The 23385-nt window shown below is 47.3% G+C and overlaps 2 pseudogenes; both read right to left on the bottom strand.

Annotated features, from left to right (window-relative positions):
* Positions 1–11090: 11090 nt before the first annotated feature.
* Positions 11091–12393, bottom strand: LOC147698198 (uncharacterized; annotated as a pseudogene).
* Positions 12394–14566: 2173 nt separating this feature from the next.
* LOC147698197 (uncharacterized) lies at positions 14567–15969 on the bottom strand (annotated as a pseudogene).
* Positions 15970–23385: the final 7416 nt, after the last annotated feature.

The following is a 23385-nucleotide window of genomic DNA, read 5'->3' as shown; positions in this document are numbered from 1 at the left end:
GTCATATCTAAGTCTACCCCTTTCAAAGCTCGTTAGCATAAGTGCTATGCTCAGATCCCCTTTTTCCCCTTCTGTCGGTCGCTCGATCATCGCTCTTCCATACTTCAGCCGATGTTCCGGCGCGACCTGCAGAAGGGAGGAGAAAGAAGGGGGTGGGGGCAGCATTCAAAACACATCAGCGCGCAATAATCCGAAAATGTGTTTACCTACCACATACTCGACCCATCTCCACGCGATGCATCCTCTACCATCTCGGCGTTTAAGCCCAGAGGAACCAGTATTGTTAGATAGATAATCATCGATGGTCTGCGTATCTACATGAATCACTTGATCGTGGCCTTTTAGGCCATGTGCAAGGGTGAGGGTCAGGTGGCATTTCTTCGGTATCGCTTAAGGGCGTCTAAAACACTTTTCCGGCTGCTTGTGACACATAATGTAGCTGCTAAGTATCGGGCCTTTTTAACTTTCAACCTTAATCATGCTGCATGTATTTTACTTATATCGGTGACAGTAGCCATACATTTCGAAACTCATCAATCCAAACGCTACAATTATATTTGCCGGTTCAAAAAACCCTTTAATAAAAATGTTGGCGCACAAATACGGGCCTACAACCCAGAGGGCCGGCTACGGAGCAGACTGGAACTGTGCATAAGAGGAACGAAGTCGGTGGCCATTTATTTCATAATATAAAGTGCAGCAGTGTAATAAAATCGTATCGAAATTCATTGGGAGCAAGCATCATAAATGTCGAAAAGTCAAACTTTTCAAATAACCATAGTGCGTTAAAACTTTAATATCAGTTCATTGTCTGAATGCTCTATCAGTACCTATTTCATATCAATTCACTGTTTTAACACATAATTGGTACCCACCCTATACCGGTTCATTGTCCCAACACATAATCAATATCTATCTTATATCAAATCCTTTTCTGAACATATTATCGATATCCATCTTATCTACTTTCATTGTCCAAAAACTACATACATATCTCAGGACATCAAAGCTTGAGTAATCAGGGTACAACAAAGAGCTGAAAGTTTCATTTGTATCGGCGCCATTTTGGGCGAGGTCAGGCAAGTCCCAGTATAGTCAGATTGTCTCTACTGGCTCGTGGTTGGACCGGAACCTTCTTTTGGCAGTTCAAAAAGTTTTTCGTAATAGGGTAACAGACTAGCGATATGAGCCATCAGTCAAAAAGTGGGGAGGGAGGTAACAATCTTTCCTACCGGGTCATTCTGGTGTTCCACCGGAACTGAACAAATCTGTATCTTTGCAGGATTTTTAGTCATTTCCAAACTGAGGCTGGCGCCGGCAGGAGTGCGCCGACGTCTTGTGGCTCCATCGGAGGACGGGGGCGGGGGGCGCCTCGTGGAGAGGTCGGCCCCCCCCCGGCTCTTTTAGAATCTTCAAGGTCGAGGAGCGCAGGGCGCACGCCAGTCCTGGGCAAAAAAATCCACCTTTTTGATATGGACCCTCTTTGAGCAGAAGCGTTGGGGTGTCGCTGGAAGCCTCCACCTGGAGGGGGATGGGGGAGGCTCGTTCGCGCCGCCTCCCCCTTCCAGCGACCCCACGCCGTTTCTTGGCTCCACCACTTTGGTATGGCCGTGCCAGGCAATGAAGAGCGGCCAGACCAGGCGGGACTACCTGCAACTCGCAAGCGTTGCCGCTGAAGGGGCTACCTGCAACTCTCCAGGGTTATCGCTGGCGGGGCTACCTGCTTTGGCTCCGGTTTTGCTGACGGCCGGAGCAGGCGATAGAGAGGGGGGGGTCGGTGGCTGAGGCAAGACATCCCCCCCTCAGGGTTGTTGCAGGAATTATAGAAGAAAGAAGAAACGTCCCGTCCGTCTCTGGGCCGGGCCTCTGGCTGAGGGTGGCCGGACGTTCTTTGCCACGGCTCCAGGAACGGGTCCCTTAGTCCATCCTTGGGACAGACCTTGGCGCGCGGCGCCTCCTTCGGGCTGCTAGCGGAGTGGCCTTTCCACCCCAGGCCTCCCATGGATGCTGGTCCAGACTGGGAGAGAGAGGGAAAACCTGCAACTCTCCAGTGTTACCGCGGCAATCCCCCTGGCCGGGTTCCGCTGGCCTCGGCCTCTCCTCCGGCTACACCCTACGTGATGATCTCCTGGCCGACGGTTGGCAGCAGGACCCGCCCTATATATGCTGTTTCCTGCTGGGCGTAGCCGTAAGCCTGTTGCATTTTGGAAGTTTCCAGAAAAAGGGGCAGATGTCTGGTGACTTGTATCTTTCCCATTTTGCCGCTATTTGGGCGTGGCAGGCGGTGGGACAGGCACGTTTGGGGCAGTGAGGGGCGATGAAGCCTCGTTGCCTCGTGGCCGTTGCAATGTCACGCTTGGTTTCTCTTACTGTTCTCTGGATTCTTATTATGGGCCTATTTCTAACGTTTCTTGTTTCTAGGACAATAATAGGTTTTATCATTACGTATTGTTATCGTTTCTTTGTTCGTTATTTAAATAAAAGTTCATCAGTGGCCTACTGATTTCATTTTCCTATGTCTTTCCTCTTTTCCTCTTTTTAGTTTGTTTTTCCTTCCTTTCCAGTTTGTTTCATGCTAAAGTTTCTGTTAACAGGATTCGGTGATCACTTCATATTTTATATGTCCTTTTATCAGGGATACTCCTGGACGGACCAGATGAGTTACCTTCAATAAATGGTCCGGGTGGAACTAGATTATCAGTCAGTGGGGAGCATGTGTCCTTTCATTAAGGTACCTGGACGGACCGGATGATCACCTCCAATGAGTATAGAGCATATGTCCCTTCGTTAGGGTATCCACCTGGACGGACCAGATGGTCTACCTCCAATAAATAATCAATCAGTGGGGAGTGGGTAGGCCTGACGAATCATAAAGGGGCATTACTTACCCTTCTCTATCTGCAAAGACTAGACAGAATATTTCTATTCCACGTTATTTGCAAACAGAAAATACCTCAAACGAACAATTCCTTGAACAATAAATGTCCAGCCAATCAATCAATCAGTGGGGAGAAAAACAGGCATGACGGATTACAACGGGGACAAACGTCTGCATTACCTGCCCTTCGCTATCTGCAAAGGGAGACAGAATATTCCTATTCTTCTCTGTTTGTAGACAGGGAAGATCTCAAAGAGCAACAATCGATATAAATCGATATCAAACAATCAGTGGGGAGAAAGGTAGGCATGACGAATCATAAAGGGGCATTACCTACCCTTCTCTATCTGAAAAGAGAGACGAACGTTCCTATTCGCCGCTGTTTGCAAACAGAGAATGTCTCGTTCTCAAGAAGAGAACCAATATTTCAAGTAGCAACCAAAGGTAAATGAACCAATAAACAAACAATATCAGTATTTAAATACCGATTCCAATACAATCAATCAATCAATCAGATGGATAAAACCATCCTACCAATCAGGCGTAAAAACGCCCTACTTAATCTTACCCGGACCGGACCATGTGGACAGTTCTTCGTCTTCCTCCTCCAGCGCCTGATCATTCTCTTACTCCATGCAGCATTCCTGTGGGATTCCAGTCAGGACAATAGGTCACTCGAGAGAGGTCCGTTCAGAATCGGTGAAGTTCATTCAATCGGCAGCCGGACGAGGGCCCTCTCAAGGCAGGTATACTCCAATCATTTAGATGTTCACCTCATCGTCTGGATCTCTCTTACTGGACCTTATTTCACTGATGGACCCCGCGTTGGGACACCAATTGTGGAAAGTCAGCCCAATTTACAACCGATGCCCAGGCTGCTAGCGCAAGACGCCTCTTAGTTCCCATTCTGAGTAGTTACCAAATAAAGAGATGGGCGCTGGACGTAGGAACACAAGAACAGAGTTTTATTTCTCATGAGGAGAGCCTGTCATTTCGGACACGAAACACAGTGTCTTTCGGGAGGTGCTCTAACAAATTCTCTGAGACATCGCCTTTTATACATCACAAACATTCCTTATTACAATAATAACATTGTGAAGCAAGGAAAAGACATCCCCGACCCCTCCCCGTTCTAGCGCAATCCAACACGTGGCTACAGTACAGGTCCTCACACCATACAATGGGAGGGGGCTATTGCTCAGCTGAGTGTCCCGCTGATTTCTTTGGAATGTGTGCGCCTGATCGATTCTCGGAGGGGTGGGGAGGTCATGGTCAATAGTAGTTCTTTTGAAGAGGGACGAGTGCATACAGTGGTGGGCAATGAACTGTATCCTCAGACGAAAGAGATGACCAGTGGTCCGTGCGGACAATCGGGCTCAGTGGAGGGGTCGTCAAGGGAGGGGTATTCATAGGAAGAAGGGAGGTGATGGTCAGGCATGAGGTGTGATGCCCAGGGACAGAGTCGCACAGAGAGAGAGGTCTTATGACCCGTACATGAGAGAACGGGGGCAGTCAGGTACATCTGGGGGGATTATGTCAGCTGAGGCGAAGGATGCTTCTTTGAGAGGAAATGGGGGGGTTTGCGTGGGTCAAGCAGGAGGGTTGCTTTTCAGAGCAGGGTCGCGCAGAGGGAGAGGGTTTTATGGTCTATGCATGTGAGAGGGGGGGGGTGTTCAAATACGCGCAGGAGGGAAGCCGGGGATTCCAATGAGCGGGCAAAAAGGCCATGGTGCCTAAAATGGCTGTCATGTACATATGGGCACGGGCTTTTACTGGCGGAATGATGCGGTCAATATTTCACGGTATTCATGGTGCTTACAGGGAGGGGAATGGGAAAAAGGCAAATGAACGCCGCTTAGGTACATTAATTTTGCTAATTTCCACATAAGGGAATCCCATACTTGGTCTTACCATTTAGTTATAATGGTTCTTTGTGGCGTTTCAGACGATGTTCATATATGCCATCGAACCATATCCTCCACGTTTCACGAGGAGTAATTCGAGCAACAAAGCATTGGTAGTAGGAATCACAAATATGAGCAGAACAATTGACTCGTACAGAACGATTCCTAGAGATTTATTTATTTATAAAATTTCTAAAGCGCACAAATACCTTCCGGTGTCTCGGCGCTAGAGATGAAATGCGAGCTTATGCTAGATGGAATGTACCAGGATACAGAGTTGCTCTGAGTGAGAACCAGCGAGCAAAGAAATCCTCCCCGATTTGGATTGTACCCCATCAGGGTCACCTATGTCTGCAAGGGAATGGCAAGAATCCCGGAGCTCAGTTAGGGAGAAGTATCTGCACTGAAACATATGTTTTTACGTCTCAGATTTCTCCTTCGTTTCTAGCAGCTAAGGGTACCTATTTCATCTGCCATGATAGAGCCTATACATGGTTGCCCCCTGACTTCTCGGGCACATGTTTTGTTTCGTTCCTGTTGCCTCCCACCTATACGGCTGTGGCAGATTACCATAAGACAAGGATAGTTAGAGGTGTCATCAGTGAAGAAAACACTGCAGGACAAGAATTTGGAGATTTCGTAAAGGGTTTCTGCCGTTTTGGGGACCTATGGTTAACAGCAGGAACATAAGGCAATTGACAAGGGTGGTTGAATCCACCGTAGTTGAAACTGCCGGTGCCCTTAGTAATTTGACGGCTGAGCTCCAGTCGGATCGCCTTACGACTCTTCAGAACAGGGTCGCGTTAGATGTCATACTTGCAGAACGAGGTGGGGTATGTAAAGTGATCCAATCAAGTTGCTGCGTTTTCATCCCGGATAATGCTCCGACAGTTTACCTGGCCATTTCCAAACTGCATAAGATCTCTGAATCTATTCACGTGGATAAAGGAGATTGGTCATTGATGGGATGGTTCTGGGAACTGATATCTGCCTGGGGATGGAAAATTCTGATAGTCATTGGGATGATTTTGGCCATTCTTTTTCTGTTCTGTCTGTGTGTACAGTGTGCTCCTGCAATATGTAGCCTCTGTGCTACATCGTGTGTAAGGAAACCTGTATCAAGAAACGAGCTAAGTAATAGGATGATGCTACAGCAACATCTCAATGACTTTATGAATATAGACCTGGACTCAGATTAGCGTGAGTATAGGTTATTGCCTGTGTAAGGGGAAAAGGAGGGTCTATGGTACTGAAAATTCTGAACCCGTGTTGTCAACATCGTCGTATCGTGACGATTTTGGTATCAGCAGACCGCAAATGGTTAGAATACTATGCACAAGCATTTTGGTCATAATCGAGTGACGGAATCACCCTGAAATGAGAGTTTCCATCCTGCACCCTCGGGTTCCATTTTGTGAACGGCAGCCATTTTATGATTGCCCTCACACAGGCCAAATGACTAAGGCCGAAGCGAGTTTAAAGGACACGTACACCTTTGCTGACTCCTCTGTGACCTGGGCAAGCTGACTCCATTGCCTTAAGCCAAACCTGTTTGGCCAGTTCCTTTCCCAGTGGCCGAATGAGATTAGTATCAAGGCGCACCATGTCATAAACCTTTCATCGCACACAAACCATGTCTAATCTTACACACACCTGTCCCTGTTTCTTTCTTTATGACTTGCTTTACGAGGAGGAGGTGCCCATTTTTATTGGGGGTCCGTCGATATCTGATGAGAAAACTAGGCTTTGCCGAGTAATTGATTGTGGGCTGAACAGCCTAAAATATGGGTTTGTCATCATGACTCTGCTTTTTCTTTGTAGTGAAAATATGTGAATGGTCAACTGTAAAATAAGGAATGTTTGCCTAGAGCACAATATTTTGTATAAAAGGGAAGGCTGGCTTTGTAAGTTTGAGCAGTCTCCTGAGAACATACACCGTGTTGTACTTCTAGGATACCTGTTACTGGCTGCAGCCAATAAATACCATCTTTGACTTCACCAAGAAGACTCTGTGTTTCTGTAGTCTGAAACAGGAAGAACTCAAAGTCTTCGGGTGTGTTCCCTGGCACCGCTGGGTTCTTAAAAACCTGGTACTTCACAGTTGTGAAAGCTCTCCTCTGGCAGGGTTGCGCCAAAGCCATGCAAAGACCACCCATATGATTATGTGCAGGCACATGGTCTTTTTGCCATTCCCACGGCTGTGCCCTGAAAAAGGGCAACTCAATGGGAAAGGCAAAGATGTTCCAGCACTGCATGGACTGTGAAGCCCATGCTGTGTTGGAACTGGGGGTGCAAGCAGACAGGTGTCACATGTTATGCACCGCTGAATGCATCCTCATGGCATGGTGCATGGGGACCCTTTAGGGCTCCCATTGTTCCCCCACCAACAGCATTTTTGTGGCAGGCTCACCACCCTGAAAAGGCTGGCGAAGTGGATGAACTCATCATATACTCAGCGGGACTGCATCAGTCCTGCTCAGCATATTACATTGTCCCTCTGCTGCACCGGTCCAAGGGAACAGCTTTTCCTACCGCAGCCGGCGGTCCACCACCGGTACTATTGTGAAAGTCATAATACGGCAGTTGGTTGCAAGTGCAGTTGTCATAAGTCCACCGCACGCCCATAGACAGGACCACAAGTACTCTATGATTTTATACCCATCACATACTCAGAATGAATCTGCGACGTCAGATACATGGACTCACAAACATTTTTAAAGATTCTTTCACATATGTACCTTCATCTATTTTCATTAATTACATCAGTGTGAACATATTTACAATTATGCATATGGCCGCTATATCTGTTTTTCATGAAAGTTACTCAATTTACAAGTTTAGCGAATAAGTAAATCTACAGTCCGGATTCACAAATTCGCATGGTGACACACGCAAACCTTGCTTTTTGATTGGGTACATAAGGACCCCACCCTTGCACATGTAAAACCACACCCAAAACCAGTTATTTCTCTAGTGAACTCAGTTAAAGGAGGATTGAGAGCCAGTGGTGCTCTAATTTCATAGAATGGCTGAAGCTTCATCTTCTGTCCAGGATGAACATCCAAAACCTGTTGAGGATGAAGAGGAAGATGCACCATCTGCAAGAAAACAAAGTGATGTCTGGAAGTGCTGTTCTGTATGTCTCTCATCTGTCAGCAGGTCAAAAGTCCACGAGACTTTCTCTCAACAGCATACTAGCTTCACATTACCTGTAGCAGGTGTGGTTTTCTGTTTCCAATTCCAAGCATATCCCAAACAATAACCCTTTTGTTCATTTTTCCAAAGTCAATCACGTAGTTAGCTACCTTTTTTCTTAAAATCACTGCTTAGTTGTAGTTCCCTGCACATCTCCACTATCAATCTGTTCCTATATATTTTACTTGCTGTCCTCCATTGTAACTGCCATTTATCTTTAAAACTGCCTCATTCTGCTGCAGCATTTTCCTGTGTGAGGAGAGTTGCGGTGGATCCTTGCGTGTCTAAAAAAAAAAACATTTATTGGCAATTTCTTGCCCATGAGGGGTTCCTCACAGACCCCTCAATCAGTCCCCTGGGGTCTGCCCTGACCCCTTATATCAGTTTTACACTTTATTTTTTCTTCCCAGGAACTGAGTCCTGATACTTAAAATAGCAGCTGCAAGTTTCCTCACAGGTTGCAGCCAGCCAATCATGGCACTGCTGTTGGCACGTTAATCTGTGGATCCTCCGCAGAGGATCTACATCTCTATATATGCATAATATTTTTTCTTTAATAACTCCAAATCTATTGAGCAGATTTACACCAAATTTCAAAAAGTATTCTTGACTAAGATATCGATATGTGACAAATTTGGTGCAATTCCGTTCAGCCGTTCGGGCTGTAGCTGTGTCTAAAATCCCTATGGGAAATTGCATGGGGAAAAGGCATTTTGGGACTCCACCTTTTTTTGGACTAAGAACAAATCACCTGGAACCTTTACAAACAGCTGGTGAAATGAGTGGCAAATTAGTTATGAATATTTTGTGAAGTTTCATCAAATGGCGCCAAAGGTATTAGCAAAACAAAAAAGGCTTTTCCTATGGAAACTAGGTCCTTACTATAACGCATTTGGGTGAGAATCTCGACAAACAAACACCAAAAGTTCCTTTCTCCTCTCAGAAAAGATATCATGTAACCTTCTTGTTGTGACAAGCATGAACTTATTTTGCAACAACTCCCGACACACTTTGTAGGCTTGTTCACTGGGCCAAAGTGAGCCAACCAAACTCAGTTTAAAAATAGGTACAAAACAGTGAAAACAGACTAAATTAATACAGATGCATGAGAGACTGATGATCATGGGCGCTGTTGGAACTGGCATTTTTGCAGGGTTGTCCCTACACATTTTTCTTCCTTCCTCCTATTTTATCTGACCTGTATTTGTTGGTTTTAGGACTCTGGGTACTTTACCAGGGCTATTCAGTGCTAAAGTGCATATGATCTCTATGTAAATTGTATTAATGATTGATTTTATTAATGATTGGCATATTTGATTTACTAAGAAGTCCCGAGTAAAGTGTACTGTGTTTGCCCATGGTAAGTAAATCAAATGCTACTAGTGGGCCTTCAGCACTGATTGTGCTACCCACACAAGAAGACTTTCAAATGTGTCTGAAACCTGCCACTGCAGTGTCTGCAAGCAGGATTAAACTGCCATGTCGACCTGGCAAGTGGACCCACTTGCCAAGCCCAAACCTTCCTTCTTATTACATGTAAGTCGCCCGTAAGGTAGGCTCAAGGCAGACCCATGGGCATGGGGCAGTGTACCTATTGCAAGGATATCTCCTCCATAGGTTAACATGGGGTCTGCCTTGAAACACCTTTCTAGTGCAGATTCCCGATGGAAGGTGATAGGAAGTTGGAGTTTGGGATGTCTGTACTCACTATTTAAAAATACATCTTTTAGTGAAGATGGTTTTTAAATTGCACTTTTAAAAATGCCACTTTTAGAAAGTGGGCTTTTTTTTGCCTGTCTATTTTGTGCCTGCCTGTGGAATCCACACTTGTGTTGCCTGCAAGCTGGGCTTTGCTGCATACACTGCAGACAGTCACACAAAGGAAGTTGAGGTGTACCCTGCATATTCTGATGGCTCATTACCAGGCTGATGGGCCTTCTGGAGCTAGAGTGATAGGAGAAGTGGTCACTGACAGCTGAATATGGCTGTGCCTATCGCCACACACTGCTGTTTCCACCCCCTGTAATGTGTCTGGGGGCAGAGCAGGGAACTGCAAGGTTTTGTGCACAACAAAGACTTTACTTGAAGTTTACCTCCTTCAAAGACCAAAACTGGTATGAGCATTGGGGCTCTGACCCCACAATTTAAGAATACTTTGGACTAAGGATAAGAGCTGGAAACACCCTCAGGAGAGACTACCACTTTGCTGGGTGTTCTGATGTGTTGGCCTGCTGTTAGCTGCTTCTATATTGGGCAGTGGCCGGACTGGCCTGAACTTTCTTGATCCTACTGTTTAAGTTTCTCCAAGGCTTGAGGTATAGCTTGCCTCCTGTTGGAAGTGTCAGCCACATCAAAGACTCCAACTTCATCTGCTGACTAGAACTGAGAACTGCGTGTTTGTGCTCAACCGATGCCGTCTCCAATGCTTTCACCGACACCGCTGCCTGCACCGTGACCTGACGGCACCGCACAAAGCATCGCCCCCACTTCACAACGCAACTCTGATCTCACCGAAATTGCCACCTGATGCCGTCATTGAGCTGCTGCACCACACATTGCAGCGCCTCACTTCACATTGTAGCCTTAGTATCACTGACGACGACGCTCCACCTAACATTAACATGCTGCCTTTACCGTGGCCTCTGGACACCACTCATGAGGTGTGAAAAGCACCTCCCCATCCTACACCCCAGCCCTGGTCCAGTGACATCAGTGCAAAAACAACAATTGATGGACAGAATGTAGAACAATGTCATACATTCACCCCAGTACAGAGATTTGGGCCTAAATCAATCGTTTTTTTGCTCATCATGCAATTCCAGTTTGGACCTAGCCATATGCAAATCAGCCTTGACCCTGCACTCAGTGGGAACAGTCCAGACCAAACTGCAAGGCCAGGTCCTCCCTGGACTGGAAACAAGCATCCTAGGACCGTTTTCTTTTGTTTTTTTTTAAGGAAGTGGTACCTCCCCCTTAGGGAAGGCAGTCCACTTTAACTTTTCAATCAAAGCATTTAAACATTTACATGTCTCAGTTCAGAAATGTTTGCAGACTCTGTTTATGGTTTTAATGGGGCCGTACTTTAAAGAGTACAGTGGGGAAGGAGGGTTTTGTTACAGTTCTTCCTCCTCTTCACTTTCCTTCTTGACCATGGCTGCATAGTCTCTAAGCAGGCTGAGCACCATCCTGCTGCACCCTTCTCTGTTCACCTCCTCTCCATTGGTCACCAGGCGGGTCCTGGCCAACAGGAGAATGTCCTCAATACAGCAGAGGAGCCTCCAGCACCCCTGGATATCTTCCTCTGTATATGTCCCTGGAAACAGCCCGTACAGCATGGACTGTTCAGTAATGTTCTCGTAGGGGATGAGGGCTAGCAGTTCTTGTCGTAAGGCAGCCCTCAGTCTCTGGGCAAAGGGGCAGGCCCAGAAGAGATGGGGTGCAGATTCCTCCGCGGGGCATCCCCTTGGGCAGCTCCTGTGTGGGCACAGGCCTCTGCTGTGCATGAAGGACCTAACTGGCAGGCCCCCCTTCACAGTCATCCATGCTATGTCCTTGTGTCTGTTGGTCAGACTTGGGGAGGATACATTCCCCCACACGTGCGTTGCCGTTGCTGGTGGCAGGTCGCTCACTGGTTCAGTGGTGTCCCTGGTCCTGATCAGTTTGCGGATTGTCTTGGGGTCCAAAGGCAAGGAATGACACAGTTCAGCCCAAATTCTCCCACAAACTTTTCCACCTCCCTGTAGTACCATGGGAGGTCCCAGTTGAAAGTCACAGCATTCTCCCACTTATCCCATCCCAGCCGTCTCCACACCGGGAGGAGGAAAAAGCGGAACACCTTGTAGGCAGAGGGGTCCTTGTTCACATTTAACTGGGTTATTCGGACACAGCCACACACAAAGAAGGCCCTGAGGATCGTTGAGATGTCGGGGACTGCCTTCCCCCTTTTGCAGTGTTCCTTGTGCATGACCGACCGTTTCACCCTGTCCATCTTCGAGTGCCAGACGAAATGGAACAACATGCTGTTTATGGCCGTGCTACATTGGCCAGGAGTGGCCAGGCCTGTGTCACATACTGCAGCATGGGCAGGGCGTCGTTTCTGAGCACCAGGGCCTTCCCTTCGATGCTCAGGTTTCTCAGGCTCCAGAGGCCCAGTTTCTGCTTCACCTTGGGCAAGCATTCGTTCCAGCTCTTCGCTGCTGCCCCTGGTCCACCAAACCAGACGCCGAGGATCTTCATCAATCCTGCCTCGATGGGGAAGGGGAGAGGCTCGTTGCAGAGGTCCCATCGCCCGAAGAGTTTGGCCTGTGACTTTTCCACGTTGATTCTCGCCCCTCATGCCTTGCCCAAGTATGTGCATGCCTCCAGCAGGGATTTGACTGATTCCGCATCTGCGCAGAAAAGGGTGACATCGTCCATGTACAGCGAACACTTGACCTCCTTCTTTGCGTCGCCGGGTGTCTGGATCCCTCTGATGTTTGGGTTCTTCCTTATGTACTCGGCGAGAAGCTCTATAACCAAAACAAACAGAGGTGGTGAGAGCGGGCAGCCTTGTCTTACCCCAGACTTGATAGGAAAGGGTTCTGTTTTACAACCATTTACAATGACTGAACTGAAGATGTCTTTATACATTACTTTAACGTAACCGCAGAAGCGCTCCCCCAGCCCAAAACCGTGCAGTACCCTTTCCATGAACTCATGGGAGACGCGATCGAATGCCTTCTCCTGATCTAGACAGACCAGGGCAGCCCGGATCTTGCGGTCCGTGATGTACTGGATCGTGTCCCTAATCAGTGCCAGGCTATCTGCGCCCCTGCGCCCCGGGACCCCGCAGGTTTGGTCTGGGTGAACTAACTCTCCCATGGCGCCCTTCAGTCTGATTGCTAGTGTCTTTGCAAGGATATTGTAGTCTTCATTCAGGAGAGAGATGGGGCGCCAGTTCTTTAGGTCACATCTCTCCCCCTTATGTTTATACAAGAGAGCAATCATTCCTTCCCTCAGAGTGTGGGGCATGATTCCCTCCCTCTCCATCTCCTCAAACACCTGCAGGAGATCTGGTCCCACTAGGTCCCACAGTAAGGCATAGAACTCGACTGGGAGACAGTCACTACCTGGTGTCTTTTCTGACTTGAAGTATTTAACTGCGAGGTGCAGCTCGTCCAAAGTTAGGGGGGTATTAAGGGCTTCTCTCACTGTTGGGGAAACAGTTCTTGGGATACCAGATAGAAACTTTTCTGTCTGATCTCCCTCTGACCTCTTCTCTGAGTAGAGGTCCCCATAGAAGTCTGTCACGACTTTCCTGATGTCCTCCCTTGTGTCACAGAGGGTTCCCTCCTTATTGCGCAGTTGAACCAGAGGGGTGTGCGCAGAGTGGATTTTCTTGAAGAAGAAGGAGTTGCATTTCTCCCCCTTCTCCAAGTTCTCCACCTTGGAACAGAAAATGATCCTCCTGGATTCGTCATGAAAGTGCTCGCTCAGCTCTTTCTTGACTTCTTCCAGAGGGCTCATGACGTCCCATCCCCGGAGTAGGAGGTCGTGCAGTTCTTGCAGCTCTTGCTGTAGTCTACGGAACTCCCTCTTTCTCCCCCTTGCAAACTGCCTGCCCACATTCTTCAAGAAGTCTTGGAGCCTGCCTTTGACCCATTCCCACCATTCCCCTGTGGACTCGAATGTGTCTTTCATGGCCTGCCACTGGGTGTATGTCTCCCTCAACTCTTCCTTCACCCCCTCTTTCTCCAGCAGAGAGCTATTAAGTTTCCAAGTGCCTGGACCTGGCAGGAACTTGTCCATCAGTTCCCCTTGGAAGTGGATAGCTCGGTGGTCAGAGAAATGTACTGTCACCATTGAATGTTGCTTGAGCTTCACTGATTGAGAGGTAAAGATGAAGTCTATCCTGGAGCGCAAGGAGCCATTAGGGCAACTCCAGGTAAAGTTCCTGGCGTTCGCCCCGATGGACCCGATGACGTCTGTCAGGGAGGCCTCACCCACCATCTCCACCAGTAGTTTCGCAGCATCATCCATCCATCCTTCCCCAGCCCTGGCCCCACATCTACCACCTGCTTCTAGAATACAGTTGAAGTCCCCACCCTTCAAAATTGTTCTGGAGGTGACCAGCTGTGGCCTGAGGCGCTGAAACAGCTCACGTCGCTTGCCTACGTCAGAAGGGGCGTACACGTTGATGAGTCTAACTGGCTCTCCTGCCCAAGAACCGCCGACGACAAGAGCCCTGCCGCCTTCCAGCTCGGTGACTGAGTCCATCGTTAAACGCCTTCCTCTGACTAAGGTAGCCACTCCCACAGAACTACTGCTATTCCCCCAGAACAAAAGGAAGGCCCTAGGGTCCACTGCTGTTCTAGGTGTCTGTATGATGTTGCAAAGGGGATGGAGCTTTCCTGAATCATGTGCACATCACACTACTGGCTGGCAAGAAAACTCAAAGTACTAGCACATCTGCGCCTGTCTCTAATACCTCCGACATTTACGGAAAATAATCAAATAGCCATCATTAATTCGTTTTTAAGAGTAAACTTAATACTTAAAGACTAATTATCAAGTCAAGGCAATTGGTTACAAATGCATTCGACAAGGCTACTTACAGGGCTGGTTCAGCCTCCTGTTGGGTCTCTGGTGCTAGGCCCTCCTGCTCGGCAGCTGTTGCTTGCTGTTGCACATTGGCTGCTCCACCCTCTTGGCTGGGCTTGGGGTCTGCCTCCTCTGGGGTGACGGGTGCGGGTCTTGATCTTGGTCCTCGATAGTGGTCTCCACCTCTTCTACTCTTGCTGGCGATGGGGGAGGGGACGCTTCCATGGAGTTTGCCAGCGCCCTCATCTCCCTCAGCACTTCTGTCACTTGCTTGAACTGCTCATTCCGGGTGTCTTGTTCCGGCAGCTTTTCTTATTCTAAATCCTCAAGCACGGAGTAGGAGTTGTGTGTGCTCAAGGGTCTCTTGCTTGATCCTTCCGAGTCCGTTGAGTGTCTCCTGTTCCTGCGCTCCTGCGTTGTCCAGGCACCTTCCCCCTGGTCCTCGGTGGCAGTTAGGGTGGGAGTCTCCATTGGCTCACTGTGCTCACCGGGCTCATGGATGGGATGTGATGTATAGTTGGGTGTCTGTGGCTCTGGGACCTTGGCGGTGTCCTGGTTGGGCTTGGGCTTTGGCGTGTCCTATGTGTGGCCCTTCCCTCTCCCAGTCCCCCTATAGCTCCGCGGGGCTGGGACGGGAGGCCTGGTCTCTTCCCCCTCCTCCGGTTGGTCTCTCCACGGAGGTTTGGCTGCTTTGGCGCAGGATTTGGCTCTTTTTGGGCACTCCTTAAAGAGGTGGTCTACTCCCCCACAGAGATTTTATGGGGTTTTTTCTTTGCAGGTCTTTGCTTTGTGGCCTTCTTGTTTGCAGTTCCTGCATATTTGCGCTGTGCAGTCCTTGCCAGTGTGACCTGGTTTGCTGCACCTGTTGCATAGTTTGGGCTGCCCATGGTAGTACAGGTATCCTGAGTCGCGCCCTAGAGAGAAACTGGAAGGGGGGTGGTGGATTCCATCTGGGGCCGACGGGTCCTCCTTCAGCTTCACCATTACTGTCCATTTACGATCCCGGATGTCATCACTGCGGGAGGGTTCTTTAGTCACTGTGCAGTGGCGGCATAGGAAGGTTGTCAGGTCTTGGACATTGACATGTGGGTTGTAGACGTGCACAGTCATTCTCTTGACCTCCAGCACAAGCTGGCATTCCAGGTGGAAGTCAGAGAAAGGTTTCTCCTCCCGTCGTGACCAGCACATCTGCCAATACCTCCTGCAGATTTGTTCAGACATGAACGTAAGCAAGTAGGTGCCTTTGGGTGCATCCAACATGATGCACCAGATTTCTGCTGCTGTAAACCCCATCATGGTTACCAGCAGCTCAGTAAATATCTTCCTGCTTAGGTGCGGTGTGGTGCCATCTGACTCCACCTTTCTCTGCAGCTTTACGGTGTTGTGGAACCATGGATTCAGAGGTATGCTCATCCTGCTGTTCTGCTATGCCCAGGAGAAGAAGAGGGATTCCTCAGGGAGATGGAAGCAGTTAAGTTATCCCCAAGCCAGTAGACAGGGTCCCCTTCAGGTGGGTGGAGGACACAGGCAGACCCTCAGCTCCAGCAGGGCGGGTATCCCAGCGGGGGCTGGAAGGGGTCTCCTTCAGGCTGGCAAGGGACCCCCAGCTGGCAGGCAGCTCCCCAGGCAGTCCACAGCAGGCAGGAAGGTAGTCCACAGCAGGCAGGCAGCTCCAGCAGTCCAAAGCAGCCCAGCAGGTCAGGCAGCTCCAGCAGGTCAGGCAGCCCCAGAAAGGCAGGCCTCAGCAGGCAGGCAGCTCCAGGCGGCGGATGGCTTCAGCAGGCAGGAGTCCCCAGCAGGCAGTGGTCCTCAGCAGGCAGGAAGGCTGGTCCAGAAGGCAGGTGTCCCCAGAAGGCAAAGCTCAAGCAGTAGCACTTAAAAGTGCATTTGTGTGCATAAAGCACCAGATAGCTCTTTGGCAGAACAGTGACCTCTAGTGGCGACTAGAGGTACTGCAGGCAGGTGATAATGGTGTCTTCCCTGCTGGGACCGGTTTCGGGCTTTCAGCCCTCATCAGCCAGGATAGTTCGACTCCAGTGGCATGGAGAGCACATGACCCATGTCTGGGTATACTCATCCCACTCGGGGTGACAAATGCAAAAACAATTGATGGACAGAATATAGAACATTGTCATACATTCACCCCAGTACAGAGATCTGGGTCTAAATTCATCGTTTTTTGCTCCCCATGCCATTCCAGTTTGGACCCAGCCATATGCAAATCAGTCTTGACCCTGCACCCAATGGGAACAGTCCAGCCTGAACTGCCAGGCCAGGTCCTCCCTGGACAAGGAAACAAGCATCCTAGGACCGTTTTCAGGCTTTCATGTTCCCATGAGGCACAGGGTCAAGACCGATTTGTATATAGCTGTGTCTGAACTGGGGTGGCAAATTCAGCTAAAGAATGATGATGGATTCAACCCAGATCTGTGACTAGGGGTGAGGGTTTGAAAAGTTTCAGCACTCCGTCCATCATCTCCTTGTGTTTGCTTTGTTTGCCCTGAGTTGCCAGGGTATGGCCAGACGTGGGTCCCTTGCTCACTTTGCCACTGGATTCAAGGTAGCCTGGCTGATGAGGGCTGTCAGCCCGAAACCAGTCCCAGGATGCTTGTTTCCTTTCCAGGGAAGACATGGCTTGGCAGTTTGGGCTGGACTGTTCCCATGAGGCTCAGGGTCAAGACTGATTTGCATATAGCTGTGTCTGAACTGGCGTGGCAAAGTGAGCTAAAGAATGATGATGGATTCAACCCAGATCTGTGACTGGGGGTGAATGTTTTAAAAGTTTCAGCACTCCGTCCATCATCTCCTTGTGTTTCCAGTGACATCATTGCCATCAACTCCAACATCATCAAAGAATGCCACTGCTTGCATCACCACCTGTGGGCACCACACAGTGCATTGCCCCAATTTGCATCACATCCTTGGGTCTACCAACAACAGCGCTTCAGCAATGAAGCCACACTGCTGCCTGCACAGTGCCCTGTGGACACCGCTCATTGCATTGTTTAGCTTCGCATTACATCCCTGGCCCCGCTCATTCCAGTGCTCCTGACTTCGGATCTCATCACAAGGTCCACTACTTCCTGCATTTCCATGGCACAGTTTGCGGTGCTTCCTGACATCGTATTTGTCCTGGGATCTCAAGATCAGCCTGAAACTATTGGAATTGTTGTTCACAATGCTGCAATAACCTCAGACAGAGCTATCAACTTTGAGGAACTGTATTTTAATATGATTCTTACAAAATTTTATGTTGGATTTTTATAGTTTTGGTCTTGTTTTACACAGATAAATATTAGCTATTTTTCTAAAACTGGTGTGATGTCAGTTTGTAGTATTTTCACTGTGTTACTGTGTTTTATGTGCAAACACTTTAGAGGTTTTCCTCTGAGATAAGCCTGACTGCTCATTCCTAGCTCCGAAGAGGGTGAGCAGGAGTTATTTTAGATGTGTATCTCCCTTTCTTGACTAGAAGAAGGGTCCCTACTTGAACAGGGTGCAAGCCACTGCCAACTAGAGACCCCTATTTCTAACAATGATTAGATCGGCAGACCCTGATGCAGAGGTCTAGCCCGGGACCAGGGTTCAATTCCCCGCCTCAGCGGGTCTTGGGCTCAAAATTCCACGGACCTGATAATTCTCGCCTCGGTGCCTATTCCAATCATGGAGTCCCACTCTGCAACTCTGGGCAATAGCTTGCTTAATCTCCACAACGGCCCCCACAATGCTTAGGATGCCTGGCCTCCACATTGGGGGCGCCCAGGAGTGGACGCCTCACAGGGAAAGCCAGGATGGGTACCACAGCGGTATTCGTACAAGCGCCTTGAGACCCTTGCGGGTAAGTAGTGCGCTATACAAGTATCAATTTACATTTTACAATTTACATTTACAGGCGCCATTTTGAAGTGTATTATATACAATGACTCAACTTCAAAATCATTCCTAATCAACCAAAGTTAATTATATCATTGAACTCTCATTGACTAGTTCTAGTGGGCACATTCATTTGTCAATACACCTGATTCAAAAAACAAAGTTGATTAAAGTCTCAGCGACTAGCCCTAGTTGGTAGATTAATGTACGTCCATGCTCAACTTACATTATAATGTCACCTATAAGGGCCAAGCCAAATCCAGTTTACACTGGAATGAAAATTTCAAACCCATGGTCATTAAAATTCTTGTACACCACACATCAGCATATCTCATTGTTTGAAAATGTTATATGACGAAAAAAGCATTTCAAATTGATTCAAACTCCGCTGCTGTCAGATTAGAGCCTTTCCAAATACAGATAATGTAATCTAAATAATGCACTCAGAGCACTACGTAATCATTAAATAAATGGATGTTACTCACAACCTGTTCCTCCCACCAGTCAAGGAAGAGTCCAGCATAGCTGGGATTAAAACATGTCCCCATCCTAGTGCCCAGGGTTTGGTGATAGAACTCATTGCTAAAGAGAAAAAACATGTTGTTAAAGCAGTACAATATAAACTGGCAGCTGTGGAGTGTGTGAAACTACAAAATGAAAACACATTAAATTTGAGGCTTTACTAGCCATCTTAATGACCACACTATTAAATTCTTAGATCCTAAAATTGGAATAAAAAACAACAGATTTGAAACAATGCTTTTCAGGAAAGCAACAGAAGGAAATAGCCTTTGGCGTGCTTCCAGGAATCATCCATATAATCTGATTCTCATCATTTCATTAAGGGAGTTACTAAGGGGGAAGAACAATTGCAGGACACAAGAAGCCTTTAGAGAAGAAATGAGGGTATTGACTAAAAGGTTTTAAGAGAATATATATGTATATATCATATATATATATTCACTGATAAAAGAAAGGTAACTGGGACGTTATAGTCAGGCTCAGATTATACACACAATCCGAAAGAAATTCAGCAGTTTTAGTTACCTGAGCTAACTATAACTTACGCCCCTGCAATGCACTACTCATGACCTCCCATTTGACATCACTTACGACATGCTCCTGGGGGCCTGAGAAGTACACTTCTTTGGTTGTTTGGGCAACAGAAGAAAATTTGAACCTTTTGAAAACATTTCTTCCAGAGCTCCAGATCTTCAGATGGACCCAGCAGAAAAAGTAACTGACTAGCAGTTCCACTGTGTTAGAGTCGATTTCGATGTCTTTCAGAAGGGCTCCGAATCGGATTCTGGATCGCCGAATCCCACCCAGCACCTTTGTTGCCGACCGAATCTTACACACTTCCCAATGGCGGAGTACGATGCCTGGAAACTGGTAGGGCTAACAGAATCGTTTCTGAAAGGCATTAGGACAGGGCGCGTCTTTCGGAGCCAAATTGCACAGCTCTATGGACTCAGTTTCAGAGCGAGCGAGTACAAATGACAGATTCAGACAGCCGTTCTGATTCAGTTTCTCTGAAACTAATTGGCTGCCAGAATCTGTATTTGGGGAACTGTAGCAGGCCCACCTTCACATGGGACCTTACGAATCAAGCCCGTGGGACTACCCAAGGGACCCCCCTTTCCAACCATGCACATTGTACAGGCACCATGGGGTACCCGCCACAGGTTGCAAGGATTTCCCCAGCCACACCTTGCTTCAATGGAAGCCTGTGTTCTCATTCAGAACACATGCTCTCATTGAAGTCAATAGGAGTCTGACCGAATCGTATCCGGAAGCATCCGGATACATCCAAATCACTCGGTCGGACTTCCCGATCCGAGTTGTCCGGAAAGCATCCTGGAACCGATTTGGTAGTGATGAAGCGGACTTTAGAGATAAGTTTAGATTCAGTATGCTGATTTAAACTCCCATAATCTTTAATTCATTAACGAGTGTTGCATGTTTTCGTATTAATTCAACCTAGAATAATGTGCACCTACACGAACATATGGGATTAATTATATGTGCTCTTGTTATGTTTGTCATTACGTTTTAAATAATATATTTACTTTGTCTTTTGTTTTGTCAAACATTAACTGCGGCTGTTTTAAATAATAAAAAACTGCAAAAAACACAGTTGATAGACAGAATGTAGAGCAATGTCATACATTCACCCCAGTACAAGGATTTGGGCCTAAATCCATTGTTTATTTTGCACTCCACACCACCCTGGGTTAGACACTGGCTATATGCCAATCAGCTCTGACCCTGTGCCTCATGGGAACAGTCCAGTCCGAACTACCAAGCCATGTCTTTCCCAGACCGGAATCAAGCATCCAAGGACCGGTTTCTGGCTATCAGCCTTCATCAGCCTGGATAGCTTGACTCCAGTGGTGTGGAGAGCCCGGGACTCACGTCTGAGTATACCCAGCACACTCGGGGTGAAAATTGCAAAAAAACACAGTTGATGGACAGAATGTAGAACAATGTCATACATTCACCCCAGTACAAGGATCTGGGCCTAAATCCATCGTTTTTTTGCACTCCACACCACCCTGGGTTAGACACTGGCTATATGCAAATCAGCTCTGACCCTGTGCCTCATGGGAACAGTCCAGTCCGAACTACCAAGCCATGTCTTTCCCAGACCGGAATCAAGCATCCAAGGACCAGTTTCTGGCTATCAGCCTTCATCAGCCTGGATAGCTTGACTCCAGTGGTGTGGAGAGCCCGGGACTCACGTCTGAGTATACCCAGCACACTCGGGGTGAAAATTGCAAAAAACACAGTTGATGGACAGAATGTAGAACAATGTCATACATTCACCCCAGTACAAGGATCTGGGCCTAAATCCATCGTTTTTTTGCACTCCACACCACCCTGGGTTAGACACTGGCTAAATGCAAATCAGCTCTGACCCTGTGCCTCATGGGAACAGTCCAGTCTGAACTACCAAGCCATGTCTTTCCCAGACCGGAATCAAGCATCCAAGGACCGGTTTCTGGCTATCAGCCTTCATCAGCCTGGATAGCTTGATTCCAGTGGTGTAGAGAGTCCGGGACTCACGTCTGAGTATACCCAGCACACTCGGGGTGAAAATTGCAAAAAACACAGTTGATGGACAGAATGTCGAACAATGTCATACATTCACCCCAGTACAAGGATCTGGGCCTAAATCCATCATTTTTTTGCACTCCACACCACCCTGGGTTAGACACTGGCTATATGCAAATCAGCTCTGACCCTGTGCCTCATGGGACCAGTCCAGTCCGAACTACCAAGCCATGTCTTTCCCAGACCGGAATCAAGCATCCAAGGACCGGTTTCTGGCTATCAGCCTTCATCAGCCTGGATAGCTTGACTCCAGTGGTGTGGAGAGCCCGGGACTCACGTCTGAGTATACCCAGCACACTCGGGGTGAAAATTGCAAAAAAACACAGTTGATAGACAGAATGTAGAACAATGTCATACATTCACCCCAGTACAAGGATCTGGGCCTAAATCCATCGTTTTTTTGCACTCCACTAAATAATAGCATGTGCATTTTCTTAAATGTGCTTTTGTTATGTCGTGTCATTTTATGTGACTGTGTTCTGTTTGTCTTTTGTGCATTATGCTAGGTAACATAGACTAATGGGTTAACATTGGTCAAGGGGGTGGGTAACAGAATAATTATCATTTCTCGAATTAATTGATGTCTTGTGTTTCCTTACATACTAGAGTCATGGTAAAAGAGGCCTGTGGCCTATTTCTAAAATGGATGTCCGAAGTCCTGTCGAGTTGGGCCTTGCACAGCAGTGAATGAAAAGAAAACATTTTCTACATAATTCTTTGAAAAACGCACGCGGAAGCAAGGCTGTGCAGAACGTTGAGATAATCATTGTATAAACTTTCATTGCCAAGGACAGGATGTGTAGCGGTGGAAAAGCTTGGACGGAGGAAGCAACGTACAATTTTATTAAATGTTGCAAGCCTCGGAAGAGCTTGTGACACACGTAGTCAAAGGACAATGCCTCTCTTAAAGAACGTAATTCTTACAATGTGAAAGCCGAATGACTTCATCGAGTGACATTTCTTGACCAATCATGCTTCGTGTTGGTCGGATATTTGTATTCTTTAAGTTAGTTTTAGATAGTGAAAAGGTATAAAAAAGGTATAAAAATTGCCCCCTTTGAAAGAGCACTGTTGACTCATTCATTCCTGTGCTCGTGAGATGCTGTCGGACTATTGACTCACGTAAGATCCTTTCAAACTTATGATTTTCCTTATAGGTTTCTTTAGCTAAGTTAGGGAAATAGGGACTAGGAAATGAGTTCTTAAATGTTTGAACACTTCTCATGCTGATTTTGATTTAAACTGACAGTCTGATGTGCCTTTCTAATAAAATAATGCTGCTTATTAAATTGCAAATTAAAGAATTAATTTCTTAAAAATGCTCTTTGCCTTGATAATAAAGTTAATAAAATAGATTTTGAAATGACAAGCTGGTCTTGTTTGTTTCGTATGAGTTACCATTAGTTAATCCATTGCCTATGAACTTGACTTAATTAAATGTTTATAAAGTGTTTTGATTAATTAGGTCATATGATTCAGTTGGTCAATTCATGTCTCAGACATTTATGGGCCTAGTGTAGAAATTATTAATAATGGTGAGTATAGTGGTGTAGAGTTGTACATATGAGACTGAATTTCCTTTGGCCCGCTGGATCAGTAGTATTGCTTTCCGAATGATAGTGTAAAAGGCATGCTTCATTTAAAAAGAACCCCCCCCCAGATCTGTTGACTGGGTTTGAGTGTTTGATTGGTTCAAATGCTCCGTCCATCACCACCCCCTTTTGTACCGCTTTGTTCGCCATAAGTTGGCAGGGTATGCTCAGACGTGAGTCCCTTGCTCACTTTGCCACTGGATTCAAGCAAGCCTGGCTGAAGACGGCTGGAATGCCAGAAACCGGTCCT

Source organism: Lissotriton vulgaris, chromosome 8 (genome assembly GCF_964263255.1).
Source record: "Lissotriton vulgaris chromosome 8, aLisVul1.2, whole genome shotgun sequence".
Lineage (NCBI taxonomy): Eukaryota > Metazoa > Chordata > Amphibia > Caudata > Salamandridae > Lissotriton > Lissotriton vulgaris.
This window is presented reverse-complemented; position numbering and strand designations above follow the sequence as displayed.